At 47.6% G+C, this 21,524-nt stretch overlaps 1 protein-coding gene across 5 annotated transcripts in view; it reads left to right on the plus strand.

The window, feature by feature from the left end:
• Positions 1-21,524, plus strand: part of DNMT3B (DNA methyltransferase 3 beta) — an 88,022-nt gene that overhangs the window by 22,416 nt on the left and 44,082 nt on the right. Inside the window, exon 1 of one of the 5 annotated variants that reach the window (XM_042842583.2) lies at positions 13,238-13,505. The exons of 2 other annotated variants lie outside the window; for them this stretch is intronic. The gene's annotated coding sequence lies outside the window, so the exon portion shown is untranslated. Of the gene's footprint in view, positions 1-13,237; positions 13,635-18,126; positions 20,903-21,524 lie in introns of those variants that run through there. 2 more of the 5 variants (XM_042842584.2, XM_042842585.2) reach the window with 2 other exon arrangements.

Here is a 21,524-nt window from a genome sequence, read left to right on the forward strand (position 1 = left end):
CACTGTCCCCCAAAACAACTGGCACCTGGATAATCTGCCTTCTACTCACCTGGGCACCCAAAAATTGCCCCCGGACACACATACACATCTGGTACCAAAGCGCAAAATAGCCTATTCCTGCTCCCTCCAAGTGCACGTTTACACATACAAACATTTGACTGGTGATGCCATGGACAACATATTCATATTCATAGATTTCAAGGCCAGAAAGGACCATTATTATCATCTAGTCTGAACTCCTGTATGACACAGGAGACCTGCCCTCAAATAATTCCCAGAGCAGATCTTTTAGAAAAACACCCAATCTGGATTTTAAAATTGTCAGTGGAGCATCCACCATGACCCTTTGTAAATTGGTCCAATGGTTAAGTAAGCTCATTGTTAAACATTTATACCTTACTTCTGTTCTTGTCTAGCTTCAACTTCCAGACACTGGATTGTGTAACCACTTTCTCTGTTAGATGGAAGAGCCCATTATTAAATGTTTGTTCCCCATGCACATAACTTGCAGAATGTAATCAAGTCACCCCTTAACCTTCTCTGTTATTCTCTCTGTTAAGATGAGACTACTGAGTTCCTTGAATCTGTTGTTAGAAGGCATCTGTTTTCTAATCCTTTGACCTCATGGCTCTTCTCTGAACTCTCTTCAAACTATAAACATTTTTCTTGAATTGTGGGCACCAGAACTGGACACAGGATTCCAGGCGTGATTGCACCAGTGCTAAATACAGAAGTAAAATAGCCTGACTACATCTAATCGAGATTCCTCTGTTTGTGCATCCCAGGACCACATTTGGGCAGTTATCACACAGGGAGCTCATGTTCAGCTCATTATCCACCATGACCCCCAAATCTTTTTCAGAGTCAGTGCTTCCCAGGATAGAGTACATTTAGCTATATTAAAATCCATATTGTTTGTGTGTGCCCAGTTTATCAGGAATCTAGCTTGCTCTGAATCAGTGACCCGTCCTCTGCATTTTTACCATTCCCCCATTTTTTGTGTTACCTGCAAACTTTATCAGTGGTGATTTTATGTTTGCTCCCAGGTCATTGATAAAAATTGCAAGTAGCGTAATGCTAACCCCACCTCCAGTCTCCCTGACACACCCCCTCATTGCTGCCAAACAAGCCTTGCTCCTATGCTCTCTTCCTCTCTCTAGGCATGCTTCAATAGAGCAATAATAAATAGATGACATGCCGTATATTCTTGGCACTTCACTCAAACGCAGGGATTGCAATATATCTGTAATATCACCTTGTGCCAGTAGCCTGAGCATTCAGTGTCCTTTGCTCTGGGTGGGAATTACTCCGGGCTTGTACACACTATCACTGATGTCGATATAATTTATGTCACTCAGGGGTGTGAATAAGTCACACCCCGAGTGACATAAATTACACCGACTTAAGCACTCTCTTGCACCGAGAGTGTCTTCACCAGATGCAGGACAGTGGCGCAGCTGCACCAATGCCGATATAGTGCTTCTAGTGTAGACTAGCCCTCATTTGCTGCTCTTGTCCTTCAGTGGCTTTGCCCTGTTGCATGGTTGCTGTAATTTCCCCAAGCTCTGATAAGTGACTCTGGGAGAAAGGCATTGTGAATTTCCATGATCATTGTTTCTTGGGTCTTCCACCTCCAACTTGCTTGCTTTAAAGTAACACCGGTTACAAATCTGTTCTCAGTTCTGTTTTTCTGTTCTCAGTTCTGCTATTAACGCTAGTGTTTGTGAATGCTTTTTTTTTTCTTGTTACAAAAACTAAATCTTGACCTTAAAGGACTTGCCAGAGCCCCCAAAGATTGAACTTTAACTGTATACTCTCGCTTTTTGTGTTTACTTTTTCTTCATTTGTTTCCCTCTTTAAGGCCTCAATCCTGGAAATATTTCTGCACCTGTTAAACTTTATGCACTTGAGTAGTCCCATGTAAAGTTGAACACATGTAATTGTTTGCATCTTTGTGGCTTAAGACACAGACACAATTGGAGATAACTGCAGAGATTGTGTTTAAAAACGTCTTGATGTCTGAATGACAACTGCATTTTGTTACATGTTTTTTCTGCATTTAGAATTCAAATTAAATAAAGAGATTTTTAAAACATCATCGTTTACAAGTCAAGTTATTTGTTTTCGTGCAGACTCCACTTGGCGGCTGAAAATTCAGGCATGACCTTTCTGCCTTTTACATTGTCACCGGTAATAAAGGGTCTGCAGTCACAGTTTAGCAGATAAGCATTGCTGATGTTGCATGAGCCAGAAGAGAATCCAATTTATTCTCTCATAGCTACATTGACTCTGCAGTGTGAAAAGGTTTTGTGAAAGGCAAGTGAAGAGACATGATTCAGAGCAGGTCTGTGCACTACACACTTGCAGCGGTGCAGTTGTATTGTTGTAGCACTTCTGGTGAGAGCTCTCCTGTTGGCTTACTCCACCTCCACAAGAGGTGGTAGCTATGTTGGCAGGAGAAGCTCTCCTGCTGACTAAGGCCTTGGCTACACTCGGGAGTGTAGTCGCGCCGCCAGAGCTGCGAGAGAGCTCTCGCAATGCTGTATGTACTCCACCTCTCCGAGGGGAGTAGCTTGCAGCGCTGCGAGCGAGCATGCAGCGCTGCAGGCTCTGATTACACTGGCGCTTGACAGCGCTGCACTCGCTGTGCTCGGGGGGGGGCATTTTCACACCCCTGAGCGCAGCAAGTTGCAGCGCTGTACAGCGCCAGTGTAGCCACGGCCATAGCGCTTAGGTTGGTATACCTATGTCACTCAGGGGTATTCACACCCTTGAGTGACGTAGTTTTACTAAAGTAATTCTGTAGTGTAGACCAGGGATGAGACACGATCCTGGCCCCTTTGAAATCAATAGCAGAACTCCCATTGACTTCAGTAGGGCCAGATTTCACCCAGTCTAACCCAACTCCCACTAAAATCAATTAAAAACTCACTTTGACTTCAGTGGCATTGGGATGAAGTGCACAGAGGGCAGCTGTAATGAGAGTAAGAAGGTGATACTTTCACAATCAGTCACTTTTCCAACCATAGCTACAATTGAGGCCCTTCTCCAGCAAAGCACTTTAGCATGTGTTTAACTTGATGACCGGGAGTATTCCCATTGAAGACAATGGAACTGATCATGTGCTTAAATACTTGATTGGGGCCTCAAGCTACCACTTTGCAACTTTCCAAGAGCAGGGACCAAATCTGTTTCACTGTCAATGGGATATCCCATCCATGTTTTTCTTAAAGTTTCTGACTGGCTGCCTGAGTGGCTGGTATGTATGTATTGCCTTTGTGAAAAGTGAAAGTGCTGCAAACCGCAGTGCTTCTGCTGATGACTGTCACTTTCAATTGCAAATGAGAACATGGAAAATTTTATAGGGCCTTTCATTCTGAAGATATCCCAAATGGTTTTATAAAGCAGTGAATTAAGCCGCAAAGCACCAATGTTAAAGGAGATGTTTACTGATGGTCTGACTAGAAGAATCAACTCCAGATTTTTTTTCTATATCTATTAGTGTAACAATTATTTCTTATATAATCTGAAAGTGAGTCTGTTGATGTGAGAAAAGTTACTTACATTGTGGCAGTGTTTGCAGGCTTGAGTCCTAAAATATATGAAACACTTTAACCATATTTTATCTGAAAAATAAAAGAGGCTCGTTTGTGCTAAATTTTAATCAATGTCAGTTAATTTTTGCTATAATCCTCCAAACCCAACAAAATCCAAGCAAAATTACACTGAGGATTGCACTACAGGAACAGCTATGAGATAGTGGCAAGACAACTTTCTGTAGGACACGATCCTGTGACAAGTTTCACAATATAGCACTTAACCATGGTGCTTGCGTCCTTCTCCCTTTCTCTGGGGAATGCTTAAAGAGAGTTAATAAAAGAACTTGGTAATGTGGGGGTGGGGGGTTGGGAAGTTAGCACCGTTCCAATATTTCTCATGCAGCAAATGGAATCCCTGGGAAACTGAGTGTCCAAGAAGAAGAGTCTAATCAAAATACGTGTTCATAACATCCTGTTTTAGCAATCAGCAGGAAATTCAGCAATCACACCTCATAGGATACTGGGTTTCTTTGAAGTGAGTACATTACAGAAGTCCATGGTGCTGCACTATCATTTCATAAAGTACTGTTCAGACCATTTTTTGGTTTTGGTCGCGCTCTTTGAAGAAAGACAGTCAAGGAGGAGAGAGTATAAGTTGGCCAAATAATGCGATAAATAGAATGGAGCATTTTATATATGAGGTAAGACTGGGATCTTGTGGGACTGTAGGGTGTGGAGCTATGTAACTGAAAGGAGATAGTGTCGCTTGGTTTTCTTTCAATGTAGAAGACTCTCAGGTCCCATCCCATTGCTGCATTTCTTGCATATCCAAAACGCCCTTTGGCTACAGTGGGTGCATGGAAATTCAGACTCAGGTTGAAAGAAAGTTTCTGTAGTCAGTCATCAGATGTGGGGACATGTGCATGTCCTGAGCCATTCTCATGCAGAACTTGTCACTGATTGACTCATCAAGTTAGTAGATATCAATAGCATTTGTTGTGCTGCAGATAAGCCCTTTGTAACATGTAACCATAAATATTGGAGAACAAACAGCAAGAGGAAATAGCAGGCGAAAAGGAAACAAGGAAGCATAAAAAATGATTTGCTTCAAAATGAGTCCCAGGATAAGCATCTCCTGCTTTGAAAATAAATTTCTCATCTTCAATTCAGCATCTATTTTCTTTAAATTGAAAAATGTCTTCTCAGCCTTTACTTGGCAGTTGGAACTCATTATCCTGTGAAAATCCCTTAGTCTATTTGTGGCAACATCTAAACACCATACACCAACGCTTTGCCCTCTGATAGCATCTTCTATCCAAGGATCTCAAAGCATCTTACTAACATTCGTGAATGGAGCCTCACACCAACTTTATAAAGTAGGGAAATGTTTTTATTCCCATTTTCTTGATGGGAAAACTGAGGCACAGAGATTAAGTGACTTGCTCAAATTCACAGAGTGAGTCTGTCAATGAATCAGGAATAAAACTCTGACCTCCTGACATCCAGCCTCATGGATTCTATTACGTCTGATCTACAGTGAAATCTCATTTGGAGTAGATCTTGGATAATACCTGTACCCCTAAGGGTATATCTACACTGCAGCTGGAAGTGTGCCTCATGTCTCCCGGCCCAGGTAGACAGACATGCACTAGCTCCATTCAAGCTAGGGCTCTAAAAATTGCAGTGTGGACATTGCGGCTGCCCCAGTACAAGTCTGCCTGGCTCCATGAGTCCATACGTGGGCAGCTAGCCTGTGCCACAACATCTACACTGCTACTTTTAGGGCACTAGCTTGAGCAGAGAGTGTGAATCTGTCTCCTGGTCTGAAAAGCACACCCCAGCTGCAGGGTAGACAAGTTTTGGGGGAAGTTCTCTGGCCTGTCTTACATAGAAGGTCAGACCAGATGATCGCAATGGTCCCTTCAGGCCTTGCAATCTATGAAGTCCTCTCCTATTTGTTGTATTGACTGGTTGATGTTAAAGAGCCGGTAATGCCTGATAGAGAAATGGGAAACAGCTTTTCTGGGAGCATTTCTACTCACACCAGGAGACTTATATGAACAAGATTTTTGTTTCTTAGGATTTCAGTTCCTCCTCCAGGTTATTCCCCTCTGGATCCCATCATCCTGTGTAACATCACAGTCTTCTGCAGGAGCAAATTATGATGAATATTGCACTGTAGGTTACATAACATAGTGTACAGTTTGGGCAGCACTGAGAGCAGTGGCTGGCAGTCAGGACTCCTGGGTTCTGCATCCAGCTCTGTCACTAACTTGCTGTGTGACCTCAGGCAAATCGCTTCCTTTCCCTGTGATTTATAAGAACATAAGAACGGCCAGACTGGGTCAGACCAAAGGTCCATCCAGCCCAGTATCCTGTCTCCCAACAGTGGCCAATGCCAGATGCCCCAGAGGGAATGAACAGAACAGGGAATCATCAAGTGATCCATCCTATCGCCCATTCCCAGCTTCTGGCAAACAGAGGCTAGGGACACCATCCCTGTCCAACCTGGCTAATAGCCATTGATGGACCTATCCTCCATGAACTTATCTAGTTCTTTTTTTAACCCAGTACTTATCTAGTTCTTTTTTTAACCCAGTTTATTCATCTGTGCAGTGGGGATAACAATACTTGCCCAGAGTTGTAAGAATTAATTCATGTTTGAAAAGGGCTATGGGGTCCCCAGATGAAAGACAGGTTAGAAGGGAAGAATATTCTAGCAGTAAATGTTACATAAACCCAAAGCAGTGGTTCAGGGAGTTCCAATCACTTTCGTTTAGGCCCCTGGTTGCCGCATTCATATTCTCTCTCTGGGAAAAAGGAGGTTTTGTGGTCTGCTCCCTCCAAGCTGTATTGGCGATTTTCCTTTATATGCCTGTTTCTTTGGAGGGTTTAATACTGGACTCTTCAGTCTTGCTGAAAGTAAACAGATGTCATTGATTATGAACCTTTTTTTGTAATTAAAGGGCTGTATTATGTGGTCCTGCCCAGCCCACAGGAAGCATCCTGGAGGAGCGATAACACTTCCTATCTAAGCATAAACAGAATTTCCCAACAGGCGTGAAGTGCCAGCCCAGTTATGAGTAGAGGCGACAATAGCATGAGGGGACTTTCATGCAATCAGAACAGAGTTAGACCTACATTAAGCACACAGGAACAGTAAAGGCACGGTGTATTGCTCCATTACCATTCATAACAACACACTGCAGCTTTCTTTTGTGTCATGTCTTTCATACAACCTGGGGAGAGAGAGAAGAGCGGGCTGGGGAGGTGGGCAGAGAAATTTTTCAGAGGAGCTTTGAAATCGGATGGATGGTCAGTGAGATATAGGGAGACTGTTCCACTGGAGAGAAGAAAGCTCTCTCACCAGCAAGACTGAGGGACTGAGTGAAGGGCAAGGCTAGATAAACCCTAGGGATGGGGAAGGAACAGGGTCCATGTGATAAAGTAGTATGGGAAAAAATCATGGAAGATTTTAAATTCTAGAAGGACAGATCCAAACTGGGTCCTGAAATCAGTGGGGAATAATAATAACAAATAGTAAATATTATTATTGTTAGATTTTTTGTGGAGAGGGACATTGTGCTAGGTGCTGTACAAATGCCTGCAAAGATATGGGATGAAATCCTGGTGTCTATAAAATCAATAGGAGTTTTGCCATTGACTACAGAGGAGCCAGGATTTCCCAGAGAGTCCCTGTCCCAGGGAGCTTACAATTACAGAGCAATGTTGGGTGAAGAGATGAGGATAATGTGAAGGAGCACATTGGTGCTTCTTGATATGTTTGAGAACAGAGAAGAAGCCCTCTGCCCATGCATGAGTCTGGAAATCTGGGACGTAAGGGGACCAGAGGAGGGGGAATTGCACTAATGAAAGCGATGGGAGATATTATTTATTTTATCATATTTTGCATGAACTAGCCACTGTGCTCTACAAACACAGAACAAAAAGATGGTCTCTGTCCTAAGGAGCTGACAAGCTAAGTATAAAACAAGAGACAACAGATGGATACAAGGGAGCACAAGGAAACAAGGAAATTGGGGGGAAACAGTCGTCTTGATTTTTGTAAGGTTTGGACACAGTCCCACGTGACAGTCTCATAAGCAAACTAGGGAAATGTGGTCTAGACGAAATTACTATAAAGTGGTTGTATCACTGATTGAAAGACTGTACTCAAAGAGTCGTTATCAATGCTTCGCTGTCAAACTGGGAATGCCTATCTGGTGGGGTCCTGTAGAGGCCAGTCCTGGGTCTGATACTATTCAGTATTTTCATTAATGAGTTGGATAGTGGAGTGAGAGTATGCTTATACAATTTACAGATGACACCAAGTGGGTTGGGGTTGCTAGCAGTTTGGAGGACAGGATTAGAACTGAGGATGAACTTGAAAATTAGAGAATTGGTCTGAAATCAACAAGATGAAATTCAATAAAGACAAATGCAAAGTAGGACACTTAGGAAAGAAAAAATCAAATGCACAACTACAAAATGGGAAATAACTGGCTAGGTGGTCGTACTGCTGAAAAAGATCTGGGTTTATAGTGGATACATCGAATATGAGCCAACAGTATGATGCAGTTGTGAAAAAGTCTAATATCATTCTAGGGTTTATTAACAGCAGTGTTGTATGTAAGACCTGGAAGGTAATTGTCCTGCTCTCCTTGGCACTGGTGAGGCCTCATGTGCAGTACTGTGTCCCGCTCTGGGTGCCATACTTTGGGAAAGATGTGGATAAATTGGAGAGTCCAGTGGTGAGCCACTAAAACTGATAAAAAGATGTAGAAAATCTGACTGATGAGGAAAGTTAAAAAAATTAGGCATGTTTAATCTCAAGAAAAGAAGACTGAGGGGATGTCACCTTTTGCAACCTTTATGTTGAAATGTTCCCAATTAATATTAAGTTGTTAAGAAGAAGGGTGCAATAAAACCAACTTAGTTTTCAGGTTTGAGCCTTTAGGTCGGTTACAGAAAACGTATTTAGTAGAGGATCACCAGGTGACACTTGGACTGATACAACCAAACTTTACTTAAAAGGAAAATAATTAGTTTAGCAAACAGGCTTGCAGTTATCACTTACACAGTAGTACAGTTATACTTACACTCCAAGATGAAATAGTGTATCAATGGGTGATCCTTCTGCTGACAATAGAGTGAAGTGTAATCCTGGAACCTACCAGTACCCTTTGGATGTTCATTGGAACTCACTTGCAATTTGGCAAAACTACTCCTTTTATACTCCGTTATAAAACTAATGAACATTAAACTGCTCTTTACCATCATTATATTTCTACCACCTTCTTATTGGCTCTTTAATTACACATTATTTACATTAACATCTGCAGCAATGTCCTTCCCATACTATCAATATAGATAGCATTTGAATAGAACATTCACAGTTCTCAAAAACACTAAAAACCTTGCTTAAATCAGTTATAACCGAGAGATATCAGTAACATAACCCTGGCTCATGGCCTTGCTAACGCTTACTTTCCCGTAACACTCTGTCTTCAACTTGTTTCTAACTTTTTCACACTAGCAATTTCCATGTCCCATAAAACTTAGGTGCAAAACCTAACTTCTGTAATAAACCATAAATCCAGTGTCTCCGTTCAGGCTGTGACTTCTAGTGTCTAGCAGAGTTATGAATTTAAGCTCCCAGGCTTATCTTCTGAAAGTGTTGTGCAGGTTTCCTTTGACGATGAGGACTGATAGGTCAGAGAGTGATCACTTTATGAAAAGTGTTCACAGGTGATAGGGTGTCTTTGTCTTTTGTCATTTTCCTGTGTCAGTTCATTCAAGCGCATAGTGATTGTCTGGTTTCACCCACCTAGTTGTTATTGGGGCATTTAGTGTGCTGGATGAGCTACGCCACATGTTGTGATAGGCATGTGTGGGCAGGGCCATCCCTAGGGAGGTGTTGGGCCCAGGACGGAAGTGGCAGATTTGTCTCTTCTGGGACCGACCGCGCCAGCCAATCGCACTGGCCCACAGGGCCCTCCAAAGCGCGGGGCCTGGAGAGTCGCCCCGATTCGCCCTACCCAAGGGATGGCTCTGTGTGTGGGACCCATGGATCTTGAAAGGTGCGTTGTGGGGGGTGTTGAGCATTGTAGCAGTGGAGATATGTCTGCAGGTTTTGCATCTGTTGTTCTGGCAGGGTCTGGTGCATGCTTACTAGAATGCAGCTGTAGTGAAACCTGAGGACCTGTCCCTTTCGATCTGAATGAATGTTACCGTTTCAGTGTCATTTTGTTACGATGGTCGTGACAGATATTCAGCTGGGTGGTTAATGGGCTCCACGTATTTAAAGTGAGGGCTGAGGAAGACCAGCGGAGTGACAAAACACTTCTTGTTACTGGAGGGATACTGTCTGTGCAGATGTAATTCCACTTTCCAGACTTCTCTGAATCACCCTGATACGGATATGCAGGGAAACTCAGCGCCAAGGCCACCACCCTGCAACTCCTTCCAGGCAGAGGGACCCAGAGCTCTGTGTGAAACAATGCTGGAGAGTTGCAGGATCGAGGCCTTATTTGCCAGGAGTGCCTGAATTAACAAACCAAGCATATTGGAAGGATCTATAAAGGGTTAATTTAAGTACCAAATCCTCTCAAAAGGCATGTCCTTTCTCCTCCTTATCCACAGATAAACTCCCTTTATTGTTGAGAAATAGATTCAAAGCATCATTGCATTTTACCCAGTAGTGTTGCTATGGCTGGGGGGTGGGGAAGGGGGGGTGAGTGTTTACATTATAATCCAGTACAATGCAGCTTTGTTTTGTACTGTGCCTTTCATACAAATAATATCCTGCCAAATGCTTTCCCTGAGTGAAATAATAACAGAAGGGGAGAGGACACGAAAAGGGGCATTTCCCAATGAGATTTGAGCGAGATGGAGAGTCAATGGGGAGAAAGAAACAGGCAGGATGTTAGCAGGGGAGCAGAGTTTGTGGCTCCATAAGGCAGAGGAATGTGGCTTGGCGATAATCACAAATTCTATTCTGAACCATGGCCTAGAATATCTCAAGAGTTTGGCTCATGAAAACATTTTATTTTCCAAATTTGGAAAAACAAACAAACAAACAAACAAACAAACAAACAAACAAACAAACAAACAAACAAAACCTATTTGCCTGGTTTTAATTTTCCCAGCAGAGAGCAAATTAGCTATAGGTTTAGGTGGCTTTTTGATTATTGAAACTGCAATCTCCAGTGTTTCAGAAGGCTTATCCAGGACTAGGTTTTTGGACTTTTCCCTTTATTCACTTGCATATTTTGCATGTGCAGATCCATTTTTCATCTCCGTCTTTTGCATTAAGTGGAAGAAAGGTCTTGGAGCTAGAGTTCCAGTTCTACCACACATTTCTGTTTACCTTGGCTAAACCACTTTGCCTCTGTGAAATAGGGATAATAATATATCCAGAACTGGCTGGTGCAAGCCATCTCGTCGTCCCTGGGGAAGATCACCATCGACTCCGCCATCCCCGGGACAGACAGCCGACTGTGACCTGACTTGGTTGTAGACGTCATGGTAGACGTCACGGTGCCATTTGAAAACAGGTCACCGGCCTTCCACGAGGCCCGAGCACAGAAGGCGTTGAAATACACCCTGCTGGCCGACACCCTGAGAGTCCAGGGCTACGAGGTCCAGAAACACGCCCTGATCGTGGGAGCCCTGGGTGCATGGGACTCCCACGACGAGCCAGTACTGAGAGCGTGCGGAGTTGGTCGATGCTATGCCCTGCTCATGAGACAGCTCATGGTGTCCGACACCATCAGGTGGTCCAGAGACATCTACACAGAACACATCACGGGACACCGCCAGTACCAGGTCGAGTAACCGAGACCACCGACCAGGGAAATAACCCACTTCCTTCCCTGACGAACCGAGGGACGCATCCCACCCATGTACTTATTCGCTACACTGATACTGACTTGGACTCTTAATACATTCCATGGGTGGCGTACCTGAGCCCACTTATCCACTGATGTTTTAAAAACTCCGCACCCCAATCTGGATCTATGCTGGTTATATGATATGTATGTACCTCATGAACCTTGTAACTGATATTTGCAATCCCCCATAACCCAAGCCTGACCCCAGATGTACAGTACCTTCCCTCTTAACTTGTGTAAATTTGATTTTAAACATTAACCCTTTAATAAAATGTTTATTCCTGTCTCTTACAGGTCTGTAGCAACCTGCTGGTGAATCAGGAACAGAAAATAATGGCAATTAGACATGGGGCATTAAACCCCAAATGCCCTCTGATGCCCTGTCCTGGGCAGAAATTGGGCACATTGTATCTCTCTCTCACCCAGACTTCAAAAGTTCTGTCCCTTTTTTAAACATTGATAACCCCAGCTTAGCTTGTCATGAGGATTTTGAATTTGTTATGAGGCTTCATTCATGTTCAAAAACTGCTTTGAAATCCTCAGATGCTGTAGATATGCAGAGTGCTGCTGGCGAAATGATTCTATTGTGTGTAGACCTGAAGGTTATGGGGTTTACCGGCTCCTTTGGGTCCAGCTGGCCCTAGAGGGATGACTGGCTCTGTATTTTGATTGCAGTGTGTTGTTGTTGTTATTATTTAACATTTAGACCATCAGAACGGCCATACTGGGTCAGACCAAAGGTCCATCTAGCCTAGTATGCTGTCTTCCAACAGTGGCCAATGCCAGGTGCGTGCTTCAGAGGAAATGAACAAACAGGTAATCCTCAAGTGATCCATCCTCTGTTGTCCAGTCCCAGCTTCGGGCAGTCAGAGGCTAGGGACACCCAGGGCTTGGGGTTGCATCCCTGACCATCTTCACTAATAGCTACTGATGGACCTATCCTCCATTAGTTTATCTAATTCTTTTTTGAACCCAGTTATACTTTTGGCCTTCACAACATCCCCTGGCAATGAGTTCCACAGGTTGACCGTACATTGTGTGAAGTAGTACTTCCTTTTGTTTAAGCCTGCTGCCTATAGATTTCATTGGGTGACCCCTGGTTTTTGTTATGTGAAGGGGTAAATAACACATCCATATTCACTTTGTTCATAGTTTTATAGACCTCTATCATATCTCCCCTCAGTCATCTCTTTTCCAAGCTGAACAGTCCCAGTCTTTTTTAATCTTGCCTCAGATGGAAGCTGTTCCATACTCCTAATAATTTTCGTTGGCCTTCTCTGCACCTTTTCTAATTCTAATATATCTTTTTTGAGATGGGGCGACCAGAACTGCAGGGTGTTTTCCAGGTGTGGGCCTACCATGGATTTATACAGTGGCATTATGATTTACTGTTTATTATTTGATTGATTATTTATGAAGCTCTGGAGAGCTGGGGGAGGACATGCTCCTTGCTCCAAAGAGCGTAGGCTCTAAACTGCAGAGCCAGACGGCCACAAAGGAGAGCAGAGAAGGGGGCAGGATCGCGCTCTGAGCACTAGGAATGGTTTCTCCCCTATAGAGAAAGCAGCACATTTCATGTATTGTCAGGTTCATTGTCCAGCTCTGCTGCCTACGTGGACTACACACTAGCAAAGACCAGGGCCCAGTCTGCCCCGGGCAGCCCCGCGTTCAAAGCCGGGCTCTTGCCGGGGGAGGCCGATTGCTGGGTTAATTCTCCCCCCAGGCTACGATCTCAGGGACCTGGAGAGATTCCCGCTGTTTCTGCCTCGAGCTGGGCCGGGCGGCCGGGGATTTGGGGGCGGGAGGAGGAAGTCGGCCCCCGCCTGGGGGGATGTGCAGATCCCGGCTGCCCGGCCCCCTGCCCCGGGGCTGCCCCAGGAGTGGAGTAGGAGGGGCTGCCCGGCACGGGGAGGGTTAAAGCGCCAAGTAAATGTAGCTTTGAGGTTGCCAGTTTCCGATTCGAGACCCGGGAAAAGTCACGCCTGGCTCCCAGCGCCCGCCGCGGGCTGCAGAGCGGCTCCGCCGGGCCGGCCCGCGAGGCTCCGCGCGCCCGCCGGGGCAGGGGCCCCGAAAGGTGAGTGGGGGGGCAGCCCCCCAGCGGCGCCGGGGGCGGGGGGCCGGGCCGGGCCGGGGGAGGAGCCGGCCGCGCTGCGGCAACAATCGCTGCAACTTTGTATCCAGGAGCGAAACTTTCTGCATCCATGTGAGTGAGCGGGGGGGGAAGCCGGGCACTGGATTGCGGGGGGAGCCGGGCTGGGAAGGGGGGGGCAGAGGTTGTCAGGGAAGGCTAGGGGGAAAGGAGCCGGGGGGGCAGAGTCGGGCTGGGGGGAGCCGGGCTTGGAAGAGCCGGGGGGGGGGGCAGAGTCGGGCTGGGGGTGGCTGGGGGGAGCCGGGCTGGGAAGGGGGGGGGCAGAGGTTGGCAGGGAAGGCTAGGGGGGAAGGAGCCGGGGGGGCAGAGTCGGGCTGGGGGTGGCTGGAGGGAGCCGGGCTGGGAAGGGGGGGCGGGAGCCGTGCTCGGGGAGTAGAGCCGGGCACGGGATTGCGGGGGGGGGGTAGGGAGCCGGGCTGGGAAGAGCCGGGGGCAGAGTCGGGCTGGGGATGGCTGGGGGGAGCCGGGCTGGGAAGGGGGGGCGGGTGCCGTGCTCGGGGAGTAGAGCCGGGCACGGGATTGCGGGGGGGGGGGGTAGGGAGCCGGGCTGAGAAGGGAGAGGGCAGAGGTTGGCAGGGACTGCTAGGGTGGGGAGGAGCCGGGGGGGGGGTGAGAGCCGGGCATCGGGCCGCTGGCGGGTAGAGCGGGGATGAGGGTGGCTGGGGGGAGCCGGGCTGGGAAGAGCCGGGGGGCGGGGGCAGAGCCGGGCACGGGACCGCTGGGGGGAGCCGGGCTGGGAAGGGGGGGCGGCAGCCGTGCTCGGGGAGTAAAGCCGGGCACGGGATTGCGGTGGGGGGGGGGTAGGGAGCCGGGCTGGGAAGGGGGGGCAGAGGTTGGCAGGGACTGCTAGGGGGGAAGGAGCCGGGGGTGGGGGGGCAGAGCCGGGCACGGGACCGCTGGCGGGTAGAGCGGGGATGGGGGTGGCTGGGGGGAGCCGGGCTGGGAAGGAGGGCGCGGGTAGAGATGGGCACGGGACCGCTGGGAGCAGAGCTGGGATGGGGGTGGCGGGGGGAGCCGGGCTGGGAAGGGGGGCGGGCAGAGCCGGGCACGGGACCGCCGGGGGGCAGAGCTGGGCGGGGGGCAGAGAAGGGAAGGAGCCGAGCTGGGCACAGGACCGCTGGGGGCAGACTCGAGATCGGACTCAGGATCCAGCCGCCGCTGGTCAAACATCTGCAGCAAAGGCGCTGGCGGCCCCCGCCGGGCTCCGGCCGGGCTTTGTCTGGGGAGCGGGAGGGGGAGGGGAGGGTGTTTCGGTGACAGCGCTGGCGGGCGGGGGGGTTGGGGCTATTGTGATTTGGGGCTGGTGGCTGTTCTTTGGGGCCATGTGGCGATCTCCTTAGGGGATTGTCGCTGGTGTTGGGAGATGGGTTGGGGGTGTGCATGATTGGAGATGGGGCTGGTCGTTGGGGGGTGGGGAGGTGTTGCTGTTGGGACCCTTGTAAAGGGAACAGTGCTGGAGTCTCAGCAGAGGATTTATTTATGTTCACTAATAATAATCCTGGTGGATGCTCCATCCCTGACCCTTTTAAAATCGAGATCTAAAAGCTCTGCTGTGGGAATGATTTTGGGGAAGTTCCTGGCCTGTGTTGCCCAGGAGGTCAGACTCACTGGGTGATCACAATGGTCCCTTCTGGCCTTGGAATCTATGAATAAGAATGTAACTGCTCCAAAAAGAGCTTCAAGTGGTGCATGAGTAACATGTCAAAGAGGGACATACCTGCCTTGGGGGATTATCGTGAGAATTTTCATACATCCACAGCTGTGGGTTTAGAAAGCCCATGAGCGCACAGTAGGTAAATTTAATCATTATTTAGGTCACTGGTTAGTGTTGGGAACCCTCCCTCTCCCATACATTAGTACTGTTTGTTTCAGCCAGACTTTTAGTTGGGATTTTCCCTCATGTTCTGGGTGGGACATTGGCAGAGGGATGGGGATTAGCTGGAACACAATGAATTTGGCTCAGGGAGATTAAATGACTTGCCTAAGGAAACCCAATGAATCAGTGGCACAGACAGAGATAGAACCCAGTGTGGTGCTCTAACCTGTAGGCAACATTATATTAAGCGTTCCCTGAATTTAGGCATAAAGGGCCATATTTTTAAAAGAACCTCAGTTTGGCCTCCTTTTCAGATGGTTGCATATGCAAATGACGATGTGTGCAGAATTGTGTGCCACAAATGTAGAATGTTGGGGTTCTTTTAGCTGTAGGCTTTAGGAATGGGTCAGACAGCTGGACTGCCTTTCAGTGTATTTATTGTCCTGTCTTGGAAGTTCATACTTATTTCTGGGAAGAGTTTTTACACGGAGATGAAGGATGGTCCTGGGGGTACATCAATAGGAGCTCTGCGTTCAAGTCTCTGCCCTAGACTTCCTGCCTCCAACAGCTGGAGTGTGCATGGGGGGGGGGTGTAGGGCTGCCTATGATGGCACAATGCAGTGCCCGTGGCCGGGGAATTCTCTGGCTGCTTGTGGGCTGGTTCTGGTTCCGGGGAGACAGAATGGCACCTGGGGTAAATCACTTAATCTCTCTGGACCTCAATTTCCTAGCTGTAAAATGGGGATAGCAATCCTTCCTTTGTTTGTCTTGTCTGTGTAGATTGTAGCCTCTGTAGGGCAGGGAACTGTCTCCACGAGTGTGTACAGCACCCTGCGCAATAGGGCCCTGATCTCAGTTTGGACCCATAGGTGCTACTGTAATACACATGCATAAATAATAACAGCTGTCATGTATCAGAGGGGTAGCCGTGTTAGTCTGAATCTGTAAAAAGCAACAGAGGGTCCTGTGGCACCTTTAAGACTAACAGAAGTATAGTCTTAAAGGTGCCACAGGACCCTCTGTTGCTTTTAACAGCTGTAATGGTTCCCCACTGGGACCTGAGTTATGACGTTTGCACGCTCAAGTACCTTTGGATACATTCCTAGTTTTTTGACAGGTTGTCTGGAAATATCTCAGCTGGTTACTAGGTCATCAGGTTACCCCTGGCCTGGGGAAAGAAGGGGAGAGGGAATTCTTCAGTGCTGAGACATTGCACTGCAGGTTCCAGACACAGAGCCTTCAGGTAGTGACACAGTTAAAGAAACTGCAGTTTATTCTGCCTCATCCTCCCAAAGGCCAATGGGAAGAAACTCCTTTGGTGATATCATGGGGAAGGGGCTGGGTGGTGTCTGAGAAACAAATAAATTCTGAAGCAGCTCTGGAACTTGTACCAGTCCCAGGTGGATGGGAAAGGCAGCTGGATGGATACCCATAGGGAAGAGCTGAAAGTTAGGATCTCTGTGGTTGGTAAATGTGTATTAGAGAAAATGATCCATGGAAACACAGATAGTAGGAGACCGGAAAGAAGCTAGGGTTCCCCGGGGCCCAACTGTAGGGGATGCACTTATTTACTTCTCTGCAGGTACACCCAGTTACTCCATTTCTTCCTAAATGACTGGCTTGTTTATTGCTGTGGTTGTTGTTCTAGCATTGAAGTCTGAATGGAGTGGGGGACAGGCGTGGAAGGGAAGGATGGAAAGAGTGACTCTTTGTTGCTTTATTTCTCTTTGTATGTGTTTAGCGCTGGTGAAAGGTGACCATCTGACAGCTGTGGAAACTGACAAACTTTTTTCTACGGAGCCAGTGCAACTCCCTGCCACTTTGTGCTTCAGCTCAGACCTGGGAGTAATGAATCTCTTCTCTGCATTGGGGATTTGCCCTGGTTAGAAAAGTCAGAGAGACCAAATAATATGTGATAGGTTTAGTCACAGTTGCTTAATGCATTACGGGAAGATGTTCAGATACTGGGGTAATGAGCATAGGATAAGAACCTATCTAGAATAGAATACAGTAGAATAGTGACTGGCCATGTGTGTTGCTGCTTCAGAGCGAATGCCTAGGCCTTGTTTTCCCTAGGCAACAAGGTATTTTTTCACCACTTTTTAGCTAACACATGGTTACTAAACGCATTAGTGAAATTCTAGTGTGGACAAGGCAGCTGTGGTTTTAAAATGTGATAGCAGGTTGAGGTGAACACTGGGGCGGGGGTGGGAGTGGGGGGGGGGAGAGGATGAAATAATAAAAAACCAAAACCAAACCAAAGACAGTGGTAAAATTGGGGAAGTCTCCAAGCCTGTGACTGGGGGGGAGGGGAGGGGGAAGGAAGGGGGAAACTGGTAGCAAGGGCAGGGTGTAGAAACAGGAGGTGGGTGGGGCAGGGAAGGGACTGGCCTTTTTAACGAGCACATCTGCAAGTCAAGAAGTTCCTTTTCTTATTAAACTGCACATCCCAAGTACCTCTTTACTTTTCAGGATTAGAGGGAAATGCTCTATTTTAGGGAGAATGAAAGGCCATTTGGGAGGAGATGGCCCAGAGTGGTGGATCAGCCATTGGTATCAGCTATTCCTTTTTTTTTTTTTTTTTTGTCATTCAAATGGATTTTGGGTCATGGCTGACATCCCAGCCATCATGTAAAACGCTTCCCTGTGGCCTTTTGACCGGCACACCGAGGCCTCTACAGGCAAAGTCAGACTGTTTCCATTGCAATCTCTGCACCTACAGAGGAAATGTACCTGATGAGGTTAACTCTGTTTCCTCTGGAATTAAAACTGAAACTAGCCCAACTGCATTTTCAATGAGGACTGGGAGGGTGTGAGCCAGGTCATTGAAACTGCAGTGGTCAGCAGTGACTGACAGGGGGCCTAGAGGGACAAGCTGGTTCTGAAGGGCGGAAAGGCCTGGAAATAGTGTTTCTGGGGGAAGCGCGTCAGGGTTTAGAAGGCAAGGCTGGGCTCTGCTTTCCTTGTCCTGAATGTAGGTGGTCAGCTCTTCAGGGCAGGGGTGCATCTGTGGTGCTCTGTGAGCAATGGATAGTACAGCATGATCGTTACCCAGCATGGCAAACCTGAAATGGCCTGGGCTGCAAAGCTGGGATCTGGATCTGATCTCGACAGTTTCATTGTCTCAGTGAGATGTAACTTTTGAGGGAGAGGTCGTGGTTCCAGATGCAGAAGCATCCCGGGAGTAGCTGGGCCCAGTCTCTTGGAGGGCTTTGAATATCAGGACCAAGACCTGGAACCATTCTATTCTGTTCTATATGGGTTCTTACATTGTGCTCATCACCATAGTGCATGAGCGTCTTCCCAGTCGTTCATTAAGCAACTGTGACTAACTATCACATGTTCTCGCCTCCTCTTCCCAGGGGAAGAAGTGTGTGCAGTGGGGTGTTTAGTTTTGGATGTTTTTAATTTTTATATATAATCTATATATACACACATTGCTGTCTATGTACACTAGAGAAGGCAGGTGGAAGAAATGTGCCTTGCATTTGGAGCAGAAGGTGGGGAGGTTTGGGTTGGTTCTTCACTCCTGGGAGAGTTTGTTTGCAGTCTGGGGCTGGCCCCTGAAAAAAAATCTGTCTCCTGTATTCCCTGGAGCTTTGTGTTCAGTGGGAGCTAAGTGCAGGGAGCAGGGCACTGGGGTGGTGTGTTAATGGACCACACCTGTGAGGATAAGGAGATGGGCTGCTGTAGATCCATGGAAATATACAGGTATGGACCAGATGGCTATCTTTTGCAGGCCCAGCATACAGGCTGTCTTTTGAAAATTCAGCTCTGAAGCCCAGGTGGTGCGTTCTGGCCCGTTTCACTTTCTGGTGCAGTTGTGGTGTATGGGATACCAGCTCTGTAGGAGAATGTTTACTTTCAAACAACACACAGTTCTTTTCAATGACATTCTAAAAGAGCCCCAGTGAAACATCAGAACTGCTTAGCTCTGGGGTTCAACGCGAAGGAGAGGCCTGTCTGAAAGTCACGTGGGCCGAAGTAGCCTTGGTGTGTTAGACCCCTTCGAGAGCTGTGTTGCTGGTGGAGCGTGGCTGAGATGCTCACAAGAAACCACGGCCCTCTTCAAGATAGTAAGGCATTGTATAGCCTCAGCCCAGAACATACCTGTGTCTGAATAAGGATTACGGGATTCAGCTCTGTAATGATTTGGGCTGTGGCTGTAGATGGCTGCATTGTAATGCTCAGGGCCTGCCTTCACCGCTGAAAAAGCTTGTTTGTTTTTTGTACCTTGGGGTAGCTGTCACACAGGAGCTAGCCGGAGTGAAAACACAGCAGAGACAAGGCGCTTTGTTTAGTTGTACACTCACCGGGGCCAGCCCTATGTATCTGCCTGGGGTTGAGCTTCGGTGTTGTGGTTAAACTCAAGTAAGTGCCTGGTCGTCCCTGTGTTCTCCCTGGGGATAGCTCATGCATGCTAGGAAGGTAAGAACGCAGCTTTGTTAGAGAAGTCCTCCGTAGCAGTGGGGGCTGGAGTGGAAGCAGGAATAAGCCCTTATTGCTCACTGCAGACTTCGAACGTTTGTGTACTAACCAGCTGTGATCAGGCAGCAGAACGCAGATGCAGTTTTTGGACATCCCTGAATTCAGGGCTCTTCAAAGCCAGGATTGTGGTGTAGCCCTATTATAAAGACAGAGGTAATTTGCAGCATTTGATGTGGATGTAGGGGTGGGTTTCAAGATGTTTGGATCCAGGGTTCAGGGTCTGGCCTGTCTCTAGTAATAAACTCCTAATATTCAGTAGTAACCTGAAATCTGTTGAGGGACAGTGGAGTCCCTAGAGAGAGAAACTGTGACCTTTGCTGCCTTTGTTTGTGAGGTGTGTGCATCTGTTACTCCCAGCTTCCGTGTGAGGCATCTCTGGGGAGGAAATGCTGCCCCCCCTGAGCTGCTAGCTGCAGTAGTCAGCAGGCCTTTCAGGTCTCTGAGTAGCTGAGGGGAGTCCAGCGAGTCTGGGCAGCTCCCAGTAATTGTTCATTTGGTCTGAGAGCAGATGTGCTGGATCAGTGGGATTTCTACAAACAGCTGTAGGGGTTTACTTAGCTTGAGACTCTCTCTTTCTTCTGTCCCTGTGCCTAGAGACTGTTGTTGTGCTCTGGGGAAAGGATCTGAATGTGCACTTTGTGGGGATTTTTTGCTTTCGGGAGGTGTGGGATGGACACCTGACTAACAACCTGTGTCGAGAGCATAACGGACTTAAGGCCAAAACGTCTTCTCTAAAAGTTCAGTGCAGACAGCTCCTTTTTGCTTGTCAGATGAGGTGAAAGAAGAGCTGAAAGCAGAAACCTCCATTGTTTCTGTACTGCCTATAACACGCAGATCACAGAGGCATCCGGGTCCAAATTGAGAGAGAGAGAGAGAGAGAGAGAAAGAAAAGATAGAATTCTCCCACCCAGGCTCTGATCCTGGATGCTGAACTACCTGGAGAGGACATCAGTGACCTGGTCCATGGGTACCAGCACCTCTCTGCTCCTAGGGAAGGTTTCACTAGGTCCTGAGTCAGGTAAGATACCAGTGACGTCAATGGAAGTTTGGGTGAATATGGGCCTCAGGTTCTGAGCCAGTGGGAACAGCAGGTACTTCGTGCTGAATTATAAATGTCCCAGGAAAAACATGGGTTTACACTGGGAAAAGTTGTGGACAACATTCATGCTGTGTCGTGGCTCCCGCTACACAGCAGCGAGATGGCTTCCTTCCTTGGTCCAGGGGAAGCTGCAGGACTGCAGCCCTTTGGTCCGGAGTGCTTCTGACACTGTTCCTAAAACGGGACCAAGGAAGGACACATCTGGGAGGGCAAGAGACACATGGGCTCAGGTGAGGTGCCCCTCCTTGCATGGGAACTGCTGGACAGGTTTAGGAGAGAGGGGAGAGAAGGGGGGAAAAAAACCCTTCTCTGAATGAGAGAGAGAGAGAGAGAGGAGGAAAAAAACCCAACCCGCCCTGTCTTTGTTCTTTGGCTGAAGGCTGTGCATCCCAGCTGACAACCCACAGCTAAGGAGGCCCCAGGGTGACATTAAGGATGTATGTTTGCGACAATGATGAAATTCTGGCTGACACAATGCATGGTATGCTGAGTATTAAGCAGAGCAGACCCCATTTTGTGCACTGGTGTGTTGCTGTGCTGG

The sequence above is a fragment of the Chrysemys picta genome, chromosome 13, assembly GCF_011386835.1.
Source record: "Chrysemys picta bellii isolate R12L10 chromosome 13, ASM1138683v2, whole genome shotgun sequence".
NCBI classification, from domain to species: Eukaryota; Metazoa; Chordata; order Testudines; family Emydidae; genus Chrysemys; species Chrysemys picta.